This window comes from Schistocerca gregaria, unplaced genomic scaffold, assembly GCF_023897955.1.
Source record: "Schistocerca gregaria isolate iqSchGreg1 unplaced genomic scaffold, iqSchGreg1.2 ptg000244l, whole genome shotgun sequence".
Lineage (NCBI taxonomy): Eukaryota > Metazoa > Arthropoda > Insecta > Orthoptera > Acrididae > Schistocerca > Schistocerca gregaria.
The window spans coordinates 2,530,849-2,548,547 of record NW_026061753.1 but is presented as its reverse complement, the minus strand read 5'-3'; positions in this window follow the sequence as shown (position 1 = coordinate 2,548,547).

The window sequence follows — 17,699 nt, the reverse complement described above, 5'->3', positions numbered from 1 at the left end:
TTCTCCGCATATCGCAGCACGCGACATAGCTTTGCAGACGATAAATGTAACCGTCTCAGAGAGAAGAGCGGCCAATGTAACGATCTGGCTTTAAGTCGATTCGATAATAAATGAAGAAAACGGACGGATTTCTCAGTTTTTTACTACATATGAACACTTTTCACATTCTTCCGTTCAACGCAGCTGCTAGTCCTCCTCTGGTGCAAAATCTTAAGGTCCTACCTCATGTCCAAGGCACTAAAGAAGGGTAAAAAGTCAATAATCGATATATAAATCTTGGATTGTACTGCTTCTAACTGGCTATTACATCAAGTTAGAAGCTTCTTCTGTGTTCTACTATTGTGCGGTTAGTTTCTCCGCATACCGCAGCACGCGACATAGCTTTGCAGACTATAAATGTAACCGTCTCAGAGAGAAGAGCGGCCAATGTAACGATCTGGCTTTAAGTCGATTCGATAATAAATGAAGAAAACGGACGGATTTCTCAGGTTTTTACTACATATGAACACTTTGCACATTCTCCCGTTCAACGCAGCTGCTAGTCCTCCTTTGGTGCAAAATCTTAAGGTCCTAGCTCATGTCCAAGGCACAAAATAAGGGTAAAAAGTCAATAATCGATAACTAAATCTTGGATTGTACTGCTTCTAACTGGTTATAACATCAACTTAGAAGCATCTTCAGTGTTCTACTATTTTGCTTTTAGTGTCTCTGCATACCGCAGCACGCGACATAGCTTTGCAGACGATAAATGAAACCGTTTCAGAGAGAAGAGCGACCAATATAACGATATGGCTTTAAGTCGATTCGATAATAAATGAAGAAAACGGACGGATTTCTCAGGTTTTTACTACATATGAACACATTTCACATTCTCCCGTTCAACGCAGCTGCTAGTCCTCCTCTGGTGCAAAATCTTAAGGTCCTAGCTCATGTCCAAGGCACCAAATAAGGGTAAAAAGTCAATAATCGATAAATAAATCCTGGATTGTACTGCTTCTAACTGGCTATTACATCAAGTTAGAAGCTTCTTCTGTGTTCTACTATGGTGCGGTTAGTTTCTCCGCATACCGCAGCACGCGACTTAGCTTTGCAGACGATAAATGTAACCGTCTCAGAGAGAAGAGCGGCCAATGTAACGATCTGGCTTTAAGTCGATTCGATAATAAATGAAGAAAACGGACGGATTTCTCAGGTTTTTACTACATATGAACACTTTTCACATTCTCCCGTTCAACGCAGTTGCTAGTCCTCCTCTGGTGCAAAATCTTAAGGTCCTAGCTCATGTCCAAGGCACCAAATAAGGGTAAAAAGTCAATAATCGATAAATAAATCCTCGATTGTACTGCTTCTAACTGGCTATTACATCAAGTTAGAAGCTTCTTCTGTGTTCTACTATGGTGCGGTTAGTTTCTCCGCATACCGCAGCACGCGACTTAGCTTTGCAGACGATAAATGTAACCGTCTCAGAGAGAAGAGCGGCCAATGTAACGATCTGGCTTTAAGTCGATACGATAATAAATGAAGAAAACGGACGGATTTCTCAGTTTTTTACTACATATGAACACTTTTCACATTCTCCCGTTCAACGCAGCTGCTAGTCCTCCTTTGGTGCAAAATATTAAGGTCCTAGCTCATGTCCAAGGCACAAAATAAGGGTAAAAAGTCAATAATCGATAACTAAATCTTGGATTGTACTGCTTCTAACTGGTTATAACATCAACTTAGAAGCATCTTCAGTGTTCTACTATTTTGCTTTTAGTGTCTCTGCATACCGCAGCACGCGACATAGCTTTGCAGACGATAAATGAAACCGTTTCAGAGAGAAGAGCGGCCAATATAACGATATGGCTTTAAGTCGATTCGATAATAAATGAAGAAAACGGACGGATTTCTCAGGTTTTTACTACATATGAACACTTTTCACATTCTCCCGTTCAACGCAGCTGCTAGTCCTCCTCTGGTGCAAAATCTTAAGGTCCTAGCTCATGTCCAAGGCACCAAATAAGGGTAAAAAGTCAATAATCGATAAATAAATCTTGGATTGTACTGCTTCTAACTGGCTATTACATCAAGTTAGAAGCTTCTTCTGTGTTCTACTATGGTGCGGTTAGTTTCTCCGCATACCGCAGCACGCGACTTAGCTTTGCAGACGATAAATGTAACCGTCTCAGAGAGAAGAGCGGCCAATGTAACGATCTGGCTTTAAGTCGATTCGATAATAAATGAAGAAAACGGACGGATTTCTCAGGTTTTTACTACATATGAACACTTTTCACATTCTCCCGTTCAACGCAGTTGCTAGTCCTCCTCTGGTGCAAAATCTTAAGGTCCTAGCTCATGTCCAAGGCACCAAATAAGGGTAAAAAGTCAATAATCGATAAATAAATCCTCGATTGTACTGCTTCTAACTGGCTATTACATCAAGTTAGAAGCTTCTTCTGTGTTCTACTATGGTGCGGTTAGTTTCTCCGCATACCGCAGCACGCGACTTAGCTTTGCAGACGATAAATGTAACCGTCTCAGAGAGAAGAGCGGCCAATGTAACGATCTGGCTTTAAGTCGATACGATAATAAATGAAGAAAACGGACGGATTTCTCAGTTTTTTACTACATATGAACACTTTTCACATTCTCCCGTTCAACGCAGCTGCTAGTCCTCCTCTGGTGCAAAATATTAAGGTCCTAGCTCATGTCCAAGGCACCAAATAAGGGTAAAAAGTCAATAATCGATAACTAAATCTTGGATTGTACTGCTTCTAACTGGATATTACATAAAGTTAGAAGCTTCTTCTGTGTTCTACTATGGTGCGGTTAGTTTCTCCGCATACCGCAGCACGCGACATAGCTTTGCAGACGATAAATGTAACCGTCTCAGAGAGAAGAGCGGCCAATGTAACGATCTGGCATTAAGTCGATTCGATAATAAATGAAGAAAATGGACGGATTTCTCAGGTTTTTACTACATATGAACACTTTTCACATTCTCCCGTTCAACGCAGCTGCTAGTCCTCCTCTGGTGCAAAATCTTGGGGTCCTAGCTCATGTCCAAGGCACCAAATAAGGGTAAAAAGTCAATAATCGATAACTAAATCTTGGATTGTACTGCTTCTAACTAGCTAATACATCAAGTTAGAAGCTTCTTCTGTGTTCTACTATGGTGCGGTTAGTTTCTCCGCATACCGCAGCACGCGACTTAGCTTTGCAGACGATAAATGTAACAGTATCAGAGAGAAGAGCGGCCAATGTAACGATCTGGCTTTAAGTCGATTCGATAATAAATGAAGAAAACGGACGGATTTCTCAGGTTTTTACTACATATGAACACTTTTCACATTCTCCCGTTCAACGCAGCTGCTAGTCCTACTCTGGTGCAAAATCTTAAGGTCCTAGCTCATGTCCAAGGCAGTAAAGAAGGGTAAAAAGTCAATAATCGATAAATAAATCTTGGATTTTACTGCTTGTAACTGGCTGTTACATCAAGTTAGAAGCTTCTTCTGTGTTCTACTATGGTGCGTTTAGTTTCTGCGCATACCGCAGCACGCGACATAGCTTTGCAGACGATAACTGTAACCGTCTCAGAGAGAAGAGCGGCCAATGTAACGATCTGGCTTTAAGTCGATTCGATAATAAATGAAGAAAACGGACGGATTTCTCAGGTTTTTGCTACATATGAACACTTTTCACATTCTCCCGTTCAACGCAGCTGCTAGTCCTCCTCTGGTGCAAAATCTTAAGGTCCTAGCTCATGTCCAAGGCACTAAAGAAGGGTAAAAAGTCAATAATCGATAAATAAATCTTGGATTGTACTGCTTCTAACTGGCTATTACATCAAGTTAGAAGCTTCTTCTGTGTTCTACTATTGTGCGGTTAGTTTCTCCGCTTACCGCAGCATGCGACATAGCTTTGCAGACTATAAATGTAACCGTCTCAGGGAGAAGAGCGGCCAATGTAACGATATGGCTTTAAGTCGATTCGATAATAACTGAAGAAAACAGACGGATTTCTCAGGTTTTTACTACATATGAACACTTTTCACATTCTCCCGTTCAACGCAGCTGCTAGTCCTCCTCTGGTGCAAAATCGTAAGGTCCTAGCTCATGTCCAAGGCACCAAATAAGGGTAAAAAGTCAATAATCGATAACTAAATCTTGGATTGTACTGCTGCTAACTGGCTATTACATCAAGTTAGAAGCTTCTTCTGTGTTCTACTATGGTGCGGTTAGTTTCTCCGCATACCGCAGCACGCGACATAGCTTTGCAGACGATAAATGTAACCGTCTCAGAGAGAAGAGCGGCCAATGTAACGATCGGGCTTTAAGTCGATTCGATAATAAATGAAGAAAACGGACGGATTTCTCAGTTTTTTACTACATATGAACACTTTTCACATTCTTCCGTTCAACGCAGCTGCTAGTCCTCCTCTGGTGCAAAATCTTAAGGTCCTACCTCATGCCAAAGGCACTAAAGAAGGGTAAAAAGTCAATAATCGATAAATAAATCTTGGGTTGTACTGCTTCTAACTGGCTATTACATCAAGTTAGAAAGCTTCTTCTGTGTTCTACTATTGTGCGGTTAGTTTCTCCGCATACCGCAGCACGCGACATAGCTTTGCAGACTATAAATGTAACCGTCTCAGAGAGAAGAGCGGCCAATGTAACGATCTGGCTTTAAGTCGATTCGATAATAAATGAAGAAAACGGACGGATTTCTCAGGTTTTTACTACATATGAACACTTTTCACATTCTCCCGTTCAACGCAGCTGCTAGTCCTCCTCTGGTGCAAAATCTTAAGGTCCTAGCTCATGTTCAAGGCACAAAATAAGGGTAAAAAGTCAATAATCGATAACTAAACTTGGGTTGTACTGGTTCTAACTGGCTATTACATCAAGTTAGAAGCTTCTTCTGTGTTCTACTATGGTGCGGTTACTTTCTCCGCATACCGCAGCACGCGACATAGCTTTGCAGACGATAAATGTAACCGTCTCAGAGAGAAGAGCGGCCAATGTAACGATCTGGCTTTAAGTCGATTCGATAATAAATGAAGAAAACAAACGGATTTCTCAGGTTTTTACTACATATGAACACTTTTCACATTCTCCCGTTCAACGCAGCTGCTAGTCCTCCTCTGGTGCAAAATCTTAAGGTCCTAGCTCATGTCCAAAGCACCAAATAAGGGTAAAAAGTCAATAATCGATAACTAAATCTTGGATTGTACTGCTTCTAACTGGCTATAACATCAACTTAGAAGCATCTTCTGTGTTCTACTATTTTGCTTTTACTGTCTCTGTATACCGCAGCACGCGACATAGCTTTGGAGGCGGTAAAAGTAACCGTTTCAGGGAGAACAGCGGCTAATGTAACGATCTGGCTTTAAGTCGATTCGATAATATATGAAGAAAACGGACAGATATCTCAGTTTTTTACTACATATGAACACTTTTCACATTCTCCCGTTCAACGCAGCTGCTAGTCCTCCTCTGGTGCAAAACCTTAAGGTCCTAGCTCATGTCCAAGGCACCAAATAAGGGTAAAAAGTCAATAATCGATAATTAAATCTTTGATTGTACTGCTTCTAACTGGCTATTACATCAAGTTAGAAGCTTCTTCTGTGTTCTACTATGGTGCGGTTAGTTTCTCCGCATACCGCAGCACGCGACATAGCTTTGCAGACGATAAATGTAACCGTCTCAGAGAGAAGAGCGGCCAATGTAACGACCTGGCTTTAAGTCGATTCGATAATAAATGAAGAAAACGGACGGATTTCTCAGGTTTTACTACATATGAACACTTTTCACATTCTCCCGTTCAACGCAGCTGCTAGTCCTCCTCTGGTGCAAAATCTTAAGGTCCTAGCTCATGTCCAAGGCACCAAATAAGGGTAAAAAGTCAATAATCGATAACTTAAATCTTGGATTGTACTGGTTCTAACTGGCTATTACATCAACTTAGAAGCATCTTCTGTGTTCTACTACTTTGGTTTTAGTGTCTCTGCATACCGCAGCACGCGACATAGATTTGCAGACGATAAATGTAACCGTTTCAGAGAGAAGAGCGGCCAATGTAACGATATGGCTTTAAGTCGATTTGATAATAAATGAAGAAAACGGAGGGATTTCTCAGGTTTTTACTACATATGAACACTTTTCACATTCTCCCGTTCAACGCAGCTGCTAGTCCTCCTCTGGTGCAAAATCTTAAGGTCCTAGCTCATGTCCAAGGCACTAAAGAAGTGTAAAAAGTCAATAATCGGTAAATAAATCTTGGATTGTACTGCTTCTAACTGGCTATAACATCAACTTAGAAGCTTCTTCTGTGTTCTACTATGGTGCGGTTAGTTTCTCCGCATACCGCAGCACGCGACATAGCTTTGCAGATGATAAATGTAACCGTCTCAGAGAGAAGAGCGGCCAATGTAACGATCTGGCTTTAAGTCGATTCGATAATAAATGAAGAAAACGGACGGATTTCTCAGGTTTTTAGTACATATGAACACTTTTCACATTCTCCCGTTCAACGCAGCTGCTAGTCCTCCTCTGGTGCAAAATCTTAAGGTCCTAGCTCATGTCCAAGGCACTAAAGAAGGGTAAAAAGTCAATAATCGATAAATACATCATGGATTGTACTGCTTCTAACTGGCTATTACATCAAGTTAGAAGCTTCTTCTGTGTTCTACTATGGTGCGGTTAGTTTCTCCGCATACCGCAGCACGCGACATAGCTTTGCAGACGATAAATGTAGCCGTATCAGAGAGAAGAGCGGCCAATGTAACGATCTGGCTTTAAGTCGATTCGATAATAAATGAAGAAAACGGACGGATTTCTCAGGTTTTTACTACATATGAACACTTTTCACATTCTCCCGTTCAACGCAGCTGCTAGTCCTACTCTGGTGCAAAATCTCAAGGTCCTAGCTCATGTCCAAGGCACTAAAGAAGGGTAAAAAGTCAATAATCGATAAATATATCTTGGATTGTACTGCTTCTAACTGGCTATAACATCAACTTAGAAGCATCTTCTGTGTTCTACTATTTTGCTTTTAGTGTCTCTGCATACCGCAGCACGCGACATAAATTTGCAGACGATAAATGTAACCGTTTCAGAGAGAAGAGCGGCCAATGTAACGATCTGGCTTTAAGTCGATTCGATAATAAATGAAGAAAACGGACGGATTTCTCAGGTTTTTACTACATATGAACACTTTTCACATTCTCCCGTTCAACGCAGCTGCTAGTCCTCCTCTGGTGCAAAATCGTAAGGTCCTAGCTCATGTCCAAGGCACCAAATAAGGGTAAAAAGTCAATAATCGATAACTAAATCTTGGATTGTACTGCTGCTAACTGGCTATTACATCAAGTTAGAAGCTTCTTCTGTGTTCTACTATGGTGCGGTTAGTTTCTCCGCATACCGCAGCATGCGACATAGCTTTGCAGACTATAAATGTAACCGTCTCAGAGAGAAGAGCGGCCAATGTAACGATCTGGCTTTAAGTCGATTCGATAATAAATGAAGAAAACGGACGGATTTCTCAGGTTTTTACTACATATGAACACTTTTCACATTCTCCCGTTCAACGCAGCCGCTAGTCCTCCTCTGGTGCAAAATCTTAAGGTCCTAGCTCATGTCCAAGGCACCAAATAAGGGTAAAAAGTCAATAATCGATAACTAAATCTTGGATTGTACTGCTTCTAACTGGCTATTACATCAAGTTAGAAGCTTCTTCTGTGTTCTACTATGGTGCGGTTAGTTTCTCCGCATACCGCAGCACGCGACATAGCTTTGCTGACGATAAATGTAACCGTCTCAGAGAGAAGAGCGGCCAATGTAACGATCTGGCTTTAAGTCGATTCGATAATAAATGAAGAAAACGGACGGATTTCTCAGGTTTTTACTACATATGAACACTTTTCACATTCTCCCGTTCAACGCAGCTGCTAGTCCTCCTCTGGTGCAAAATCTTAAGGTCCTAGCTCATGTCCAAGGCACTAAAGAAGGGTAAAAAGTCAATAATCGATAAATAAATCTTGGATTTTACTGCTTCTAACTGGCTGTTACATCAAGTTAGAAGCTTCTTCTGTGTTCTACTATGGTGCGATTAGTTTCTCCGCATACCGCAGCACGCGACATAGCTTTGCAGACGATAAATGTAACCGTCTCAGAGTGAAGAGAGGCCAATGTAACGATCTGGCTTTAAGTCGATTCGATAATAAATGAAGAAAACGGACGGATTTCTCAGGTTTTTACTACATATGAACACTTTTCACATTCTCCCGTTCAACGCAGCTGCTAGTCCTCCTCTGGTGCAAAATCTTAAGGTCCTAGCTCATGTTAAAGGCACTAAAGAAGGGTAAAAAGTCAATAATCGATAAATAAATCTTGGATTGTACTGCTTCTAACTGGCTATTACATCAAGTTAGAAGCTTCTTCTGTGTTCTACTATGGTGCGGTTACTTTCTCCGCATACCGCAGCACGCGACATAGCTTTGGAGGCGGTAAAAGTAACCGTTTCAGGGAGAACAGCGGCCAATGTAACGATGTGGCTTTAAGTCGATTCGATAATAAATGAAGAAAACGGACGGATTTCTCAGGTTTTTAATACATATGAACACTTTTCACATTCTCCCGTTCAACGCAGCTGCTAGTCCTCCTCTGGTGCAAAATCTTAAGGTCCTAGCTCATGTCCAAGGCACTAAAGAAGGGTAAAAAGTCAATAATCGATAAATAAATCCTGGATTGTACTGCTTCTAACTGGCTATTACATCAAGTTAGAAGCTTCTTCTGTGTTCTACTATGGTGCGGTTAGTCTCTCCGCATACCGCAGCACGCGACATAGCTTTGCAGACGATAAATGTAACCGTCTCAGAGAGAAGAGCGGCCAATGTAACGATCTGGCTTTAAGTCGATTCGATAATAAATGAAGAAAACGGACGGATGTCTCAGGTTTTTGCTACATATGAACACTTTTCACATTCTCCCGTTCAACGCAGCTGCTAGTCCTCCTCTGGTGCAAAATCTTAAGGTCCTAGCTCATGTCCAAGGCACCAAAGAAGGGTAAAAAGTCAATAATCGATAAATAAATCTTGGATTGTACTGCTCCTAACTGGCTATTACATCAAGTTAGAAGCTTCTTCTGTGTTCTACTATGGTGCGGTTAGTTTCTCCGCATACCGCAGCACGCGACATAGCTTTGCAGACGATAAATGTAACCGTCTCAGAGAGAAGAGCGGCCAATGTAACGATCTGGCTTTAAGTCGATTCGATAATAAATGAAGAAAACGGACGGATTTCTCAGTTTTTTACTACATATGAACACTTTTCACATTCTTCCGTTCAACGCAGCTGCTAGTCCTCCTCTGGTGCAAAATCTTAAGGTCCTACCTCATGTCCAAGGCACTAAAGAAGGGTAAAAAGTCAATAATCGATATATAAATCTTGGATTGTACTGCTTCTAACTGGCTATTACATCAAGTTAGAAGCTTCTTCTGTGTTCTACTATTGTGCGGTTAGTTTCTCCGCATACCGCAGCACGCGACATAGCTTTGCAGACTATAAATGTAACCGTCTCAGAGAGAAGAGCGGCCAATGTAACGATCTGGCTTTAAGTCGATTCGATAATAAATGAAGAAAACGGACGGATTTCTCAGGTTTTTACTACATATGAACACTTTGCACATTCTCCCGTTCAACGCAGCTGCTAGTCCTCCTTTGGTGCAAAATCTTAAGGTCCTAGCTCATGTCCAAGGCACAAAATAAGGGTAAAAAGTCAATAATCGATAACTAAATCTTGGATTGTACTGCTTCTAACTGGTTATAACATCAACTTAGAAGCATCTTCAGTGTTCTACTATTTTGCTTTTAGTGTCTCTGCATACCGCAGCACGCGACATAGCTTTGCAGACGATAAATGAAACCGTTTCAGAGAGAAGAGCGGCCAATATAACGATATGGCTTTAAGTCGATTCGATAATAAATGAAGAAAACGGACGGATTTCTCAGGTTTTTACTACATATGAACACTTTTCACATTCTCCCGTTCAACGCAGCTGCTAGTCCTCCTCTGGTGCAAAATCTTAAGGTCCTAGCTCATGTCCAAGGCACCAAATAAGGGTAAAAAGTCAATAATCGATAAATAAATCTTGGATTGTACTGCTTCTAACTGGCTATTACATCAAGTTAGAAGCTTCTTCTGTGTTCTACTATGGTGCGGTTAGTTTCTCCGCATACCGCAGCACGCGACTTAGCTTTGCAGACGATAAATGTAACCGTCTCAGAGAGAAGAGCGTCCAATGTAACGATCTGGCTTTAAGTCGATTCGATAATAAATGAAGAAAACGGACGGATTTCTCAGGTTTTTACTACATATGAACACTTTTCACATTCTCCCGTTCAACGCAGTTGCTAGTCCTCCTCTGGTGCAAAATCTTAAGGTCCTAGCTCATGTCCAAGGCACCAAATAAGGGTAAAAAGTCAATAATCGATAAATAAATCCTCGATTGTACTGCTTCTAACTGGCTATTACATCAAGTTAGAAGCTTCTTCTGTGTTCTACTATGGTGCGGTTAGTTTCTCCGCATACCGCAGCACGCGACTTAGCTTTGCAGACGATAAATGTAACCGTCTCAGAGAGAAGAGCGGCCAATGTAACGATCTGGCTTTAAGTCGATACGATAATAAATGAAGAAAACGGACGGATTTCTCAGTTTTTTACTACATATGAACACTTTTCACATTCTCCCGTTCAACGCAGCTGTTAGTCCTCCTCTTGTGGAAAATATTAAGGTCCTAGCTCATGTCCAAGGCACCAAATAAGGGTAAAAAGTCAATAATCGATAACTAAATCTTGGATTGTACTGCTTCTAACTGGATATTACATAAAGTTAGAAGCTTCTTCTGTGTTCTACTATGGTGCGGTTAGTTTCTGCGCATACCGCAGCACGCGACATAGCTTTGCAGACGATAAATGTAACCGTCTCAGAGAGAAGAGCGGCCAATGTAACGATCTGGCTTTAAGTCGATTCGATAATAAATGAAGAAAATGGACGGATTTCTCAGGTTTTTACTACATATGAACACTTTTCACATTCTCCCGTTCAACGCAGCTGCTAGTCCTCCTCTGGTGCAAAATCTTGGGGTCCTAGCTCATGTCCAAGGCACCAAATAAGGGTAAAAAGTCAATAATCGATAACTAAATCTTGGATTGTATTGCTTCTAACTGGCTAATACATCAAGTTAGAAGCTTCTTCTGTGTTCTACTATGGTGCGGTTAGTTTCTCCGCATACCGCAGCACGCGACTCAGCTTTGCAGACGATAAATGTAACAGTATCAGAGAGAAGAGCGGCCAATGTAACGATCTGGCTTTAAGTCGATTCGATAATAAATGAAGAAAACGGACGGATTTCTCAGGTTTTTACTACATATGAACACTTTTCACATTCTCCCGTTCAACGCAGCTGCTAGTCCTACTCTGGTGCAAAATCTTAAGGTCCTAGCTCATGTCCAAGGCAGTAAAGAAGGGTAAAAAGTCAATAATCGATAAATAAATCTTGGATTGTACTGCTTCTAACTGGCTATTACATCAAGTTAGAAGCTTCTTCTGTGTTCTACTATTGTGCGGTTAGTTTCTCCGCTTACCGCAGCACGCGACATAGCTTTGCAGACTATAAATGTAACCGTCTCAGGGAGAAGAGCGGCCAATGTAACGATATGGCTTTAAGTCGATTCGATAATAACTGAAGAAAACAGACGGATTTCTCAGGTTTTTACTACATATGAACACTTTTCACATTCTCCCGTTCAACGCAGCTGCTAGTCCTCCTCTGGTGCAAAATCGTAAGGTCCTAGCTCATGTCCAAGGCACCAAATAAGGGTAAAAAGTCAATAATCGATAACTAAATCTTGGATTGTACTGCTGCTAACTGGCTATTACATCAAGTTAGAAGCTTCTTCTGTGTTCTACTATGGTGCGGTTAGTTTCTCCGCATACCGCAGCACGCGACATAGCTTTGCAGACGATAAATGTAACCGTCTCAGAGAGAAGAGCGGCCAATGTAACGATCGGGCTTTAAGTCGATTCGATAATAAATGAAGAAAACGGACGGATTTCTCAGTTTTTTACTACATATGAACACTTTTCACATTCTTCCGTTCAACGCAGCTGCTAGTCCTCCTCTGGTGCAAAATCTTAAGGTCCTACCTCATGCCAAAGGCACTAAAGAAGGGTAAAAAGTCAATAATCGATAAATAAATCTTGGGTTGTACTGCTTCTAACTGGCTATTACATCAAGTTAGAAAGCTTCGTCTGTGTTCTACTATTGTGCGGTTAGTTTCTCCGCATACCGCAGCACGCGACATAGCTTTGCAGACTATAAATGTAACCGTCTCAGAGAGAAGAGCGGCCAATGTAACGATCTGGCTTTAAGTCGATTCGATAATAAATGAAGAAAACGGACGGATTTCTCAGGTTTTTACTACATATGAACACTTTTCACATTCTCCCGTTCAACGCAGCTGCTAGTCCTCCTCTGGTGCAAAATCTTAAGGTCCTAGCTCATGTCCAAGGCACTAAAGAAGGGTAAAAAGTCAATAATCGATAAATAAATCCTGGATTGTACTGCTTCTAACTGGCTATTACATCAAGTTAGAAGCTTCTTCTGTGTTCTACTATGGTGCGGTTAGTCTCTCCGCATACCGCAGCACGCGACATAGCTTTGCAGACGATAAATGTAACCGTCTCAGAGAGAAGAGCGGCCAATGTAACGACCTGGCTTTAAGTCGATTCGATAATAAATGAAGAAAACGGACGGATTTCTCAGGTTTTACTACATATGAACACTTTTCACATTCTCCCGTTCAACGCAGCTGCTAGTCCTCCTCTGGTGCAAAATCTTAAGGTCCTAGCTCATGTCCAAGGCACCAAATAAGGGTAAAAAGTCAATAATCGATAACTTAAATCTTGGATTGTACTGGTTCTAACTGGCTATTACATCAACTTAGAAGCATCTTCTGTGTTCTACTACTTTGGTTTTAGTGTCTCTGCATACCGCAGCACGCGACATAGATTTGCAGACGATAAATGTAACCGTTTCAGAGAGAAGAGCGGCCAATGTAACGATCTGGCTTTAAGTCGATTCGATAATAAATGAAGAAAACGGACGGATTTCTCAGGTTTTTACTACATATGAACACTTTTCACATTCTCCCGTTCAACGCAGCCGCTAGTCCTCCTCTGGTGCAAAATCTTAAGGTCCTAGCTCATGTCCAAGGCACCAAATAAGGGTAAAAAGTCAATAATCGATAACTAAATCTTGGATTGTACTGCTTCTAACTGGCTATTACATCAAGTTAGAAGCTTCTTCTGTGTTCTACTATGGTGCGGTTAGTTTCTCCGCATACCGCAGCACGCGACATAGCTTTGCAGACGATAAATGTAACCGTCTCAGAGAGAAGAGCGGCCAATGTAACGATCTGGCTTTAAGTCGATTCGATAATAAATGAAGAAAACGGACGGATTTCTCAGGTTTTTACTACATATGAACACTTTTCACATTCTCCCGTTCAACGCAGCTGCTAGTCCTCCTCTGGTGCAAAATCTTAAGGTCCTAGCTCATGTCCAAGGCACTAAAGAAGGGTAAAAAGTCAATAATCGATAAATAAATCTTGGATTTTACTGCTTCTAACTGGCTGTTACATCAAGTTAGAAGCTTCTTCTGTGTTCTACTATGGTGCGTTTAGTTTCTCCGCATACCGCAGCACGCGACATAGCTTTGCAGACGATAAATGTAACCGTCTCAGAGTGAAGAGAGGCCAATGTAACGATCTGGCTTTAAGTCGATTCGATAATAAATGAAGAAAACGGACGGATTTCTCAGGTTTTTACTACATATGAACACTTTTCACATTCTCCCGTTCAACGCAGCTGCTAGTCCTCCTCTGGTGCAAAATCTTAAGGTCCTAGCTCATGTTAAAGGCACTAAAGAAGGGTAAAAAGTCAATAATCGATAAATAAATCTTGGATTGTACTGCTTCTAACTGGCTATTACATCAAGTTAGAAGCTTCTTCTGTGTTCTACTATGGTGCGGTTACTTTCTCCGCATACCGCAGCACGCGACATAGCTTTGGAGGCGGTAAAAGTAACCGTTTCAGGGAGAACAGCGGCCAATGTAACGATGTGGCTTTAAGTCGATTCGATAATAAATGAAGAAAACGGACGGATTTCTCAGGTTTTTACTACATATGAACACTTTTCACATTCTCCCGTTCAACGCAGCTGCTAGTCCTCCTCTGGTGCAAAATCTTAAGGTCCTAGCTCATGTCCAAGGCACTAAAGAAGGGTAAAAAGTCAATAATCGATAACTTAAATCTTGGATTGTACTGGTTCTAACTGGCTATTACATCAACTTAGAAGCATCTTCTGTGTTCTACTACTTTGGTTTTAGTGTCTCTGCATACCGCAGCACGCGACATAGATTTGCAGACGATAAATGTAACCGTTTCAGAGAGAAGAGCGGCCAATGTAACGATCTGGCTTTAAGTCGATTCGATAATAAATGAAGAAAACGGACGGATTTCTCAGGTTTTTACTACATATGAACACTTTTCACATTCTCCCGTTCAACGCAGCCGCTAGTCCTCCTCTGGTGCAAAATCTTAAGGTCCTAGCTCATGTCCAAGGCACCAAATAAGGGTAAAAAGTCAATAATCGATAACTAAATCTTGGATTGTACTGCTTCTAACTGGCTATTACATCAAGTTAGAAGCTTCTTCTGTGTTCTACTATGGTGCGGTTAGTTTCTCCGCATACCGCAGCACGCGACATAGCTTTGCAGACGATAAATGTAACCGTCTCAGAGAGAAGAGCGGCCAATGTAACGATCTGGCTTTAAGTCGATTCGATAATAAATGAAGAAAACGGACGGATTTCTCAGGTTTTTACTACATATGAACACTTTTCACATTCTCCCGTTCAACGCAGCTGCTAGTCCTCCTCTGGTGCAAAATCTTAAGGTCCTAGCTCATGTCCAAGGCACTAAAGAAGGGTAAAAAGTCAATAATCGATAAATAAATCTTGGATTTTACTGCTTCTAACTGGCTGTTACATCAAGTTAGAAGCTTCTTCTGTGTTCTACTATGGTGCGTTTAGTTTCTCCGCATACCGCAGCACGCGACATAGCTTTGCAGACGATAAATGTAACCGTCTCAGAGTGAAGAGAGGCCAATGTAACGATCTGGCTTTAAGTCGATTCGATAATAAATGAAGAAAACGGACGGATTTCTCAGGTTTTTACTACATATGAACACTTTTCACATTCTCCCGTTCAAGGCAGCTGCTAGTCCTCCTCTGGTGCAAAATCTTAAGGTCCTAGCTCATGTTAAAGGCACTAAAGAAGGGTAAAAAGTCAATAATCGATAAATAAATCTTGGATTGTACTGCTTCTAACTGGCTATTACATCAAGTTAGAAGCTTCTTCTGTGTTCTACTATGGTGCGGTTACTTTCTCCGCATACCGCAGCACGCGACATAGCTTTGGAGGCGGTAAAAGTAACCGTTTCAGGGAGAACAGCGGCCAATGTAACGATGTGGCTTTAAGTCGATTCGATAATAAATGAAGAAAACGGACGGATTTCTCAGGTTTTTACTACATATGAACACTTTTCACATTCTCCCGTTCAACGCAGCTGCTAGTCCTCCTCTGGTGCAAAATCTTAAGGTCCTAGCTCATGTCCAAGGCACTAAAGAAGGGTAAAAAGTCAATAATCGATAAATAAATCCTGGAATGTACTGCTTCTAACTGGCTATTACATCAAGTTAGAAGCTTCTTCTGTGTTCTACTATGGTGCGGTTAGTCTCTCCGCATACCGCAGCACGCGACATAGCTTTGCAGACGATAAATGTAACCGTCTCAGAGAGAAGAGCGGCCAATTTAACGATCTGGCTTTAAGTCGATTCGATAATAAATGAAGAAAACGGACGGATTTCTCAGGTTTTTACTACATATGAACACTTTTCACATTCTCCCGTTCAACGCAGCTGCTAGCCCTCCTCTGGTGCAAAATCTTAAGGTCCTAGCTCATGTCCAAGTCACCAAATAAGGGTTAAAAGTCAATAATCGATAACTAAATCTTGGATTGTACTGGTTCTAACTGGCTATTACATCAAGTTAGAAGCTTCTTCTGCGTTCTACTATGGTGCGGTTACTTTCTCCGCATACCGCAGCACGCGACATAGCTTTGCAGACGATAAATGTAACCGTCTCAGAGAGAAGAGCGGCCAATGTAACGATCTGGCCTTAAGTCGATTCGATAATAAATGAAGAAAACGGACGGATTTCTCACGTTTTTACTACATATGAACACTTTTCACATTCTTCCGTTCAACGCAGCTGCTAGTCCTCCTCTGGTACTAAATCTTAAGGTCCTAGCTCATGTCCAAAGCACCAAATAAGGGTAAAAAGTCAATAATCGATAACTAAATCTTGGATTGTACTGCTTCTAACTGGCTATAACATCAACTTAGAAGCATCTTCTGTGTTCTACTATTTTGCTTTTAGTGTTTCTGCATACCGCAGCACGCGACATAGCTTTGGAGGCGGTAAATGTAACCGTTTCAGAGAGAAGAGCGGCCAATGTAACGATCTGGCTTTAAGTCGATTCGAAAATAAATGAAGAAAACGGACAGATATCTCAGTTTTTTACTACATATGAACACTTTTCACATTCTCCCGTTCAACGCAGCTGCTAGTCCTCCTCTGGTGCAAAATCTTAAGGTCCTAGCTCATGTCCAAGGCACTAAAGAAGGGTAAAAAGTCAATAATCGATAATTAAATCTTGGATTGTACTGCTTCTAACTGGCTATTACATCAAGTTAGAAGCTTCTTCTGTGTTCTACTATGGTGCGGTTAGTTTCTCCGCATACCGCAGCACGCGACATAGCTTTGCAGACGATAAATGTAACCGTCTCAGAGAGAAGAGCGGCCAATGTAAGGATGTGGCTTTAAGTCGATTCGATAATAAATGAAGAAAACGGACGGATTTCTCAGGTTTTTACTACATATGTACACTTTTCACATTCTCCCGTTCAACGCAGCTGCTAGTCCTCCTCTGGTGCAAAATCTTAAGGTCCTAGCTCATGTCCAAGGCACTAAAGAAGGGTAAAAAGTCAATAATCGATAAATAAATCTTGGATTGTACTGCTGCAAACTGGCTATTACATCAAGTTACAAGCTTCTTCTGTGTTCTACTATGGTGCGGTTAGTTTCTCCGCATACCGCAGCACGCGACATAGCTTTGCAGACTATAAATGTAACCGTCTCAGAGAGAAGAGCGGCCAATGTAACGATCTGGCTTTAAGTCGATTCGATAATAAATGAAGAAAACGGACGGATTTCTCAGGTTTTTACTACATATGAACACTTTTCACATTCTCCCGTTCAACGCAGCTGCTAGTCCTCCTCTGGTGCAAAATCTTAAGGTCCTAGCTCTTGTTCAAGGCACCAAATAAGGGTAAAAAGTCAATAATCGATAACTAAATCTTGGATTGTACTGCTTCTAACTGGCTATTACATCAAGTTAGAAGCTTCTTCTGTGTTCTACTATGGTGCGGTTAGTTTCTCCGCATACCGCAGCACGCGACATAGCTTTGCAGACGATAAATGTAACCGTATCAGAGAGAAGAGCGGCCAATGTAACGATCTGGCTTTAAGTC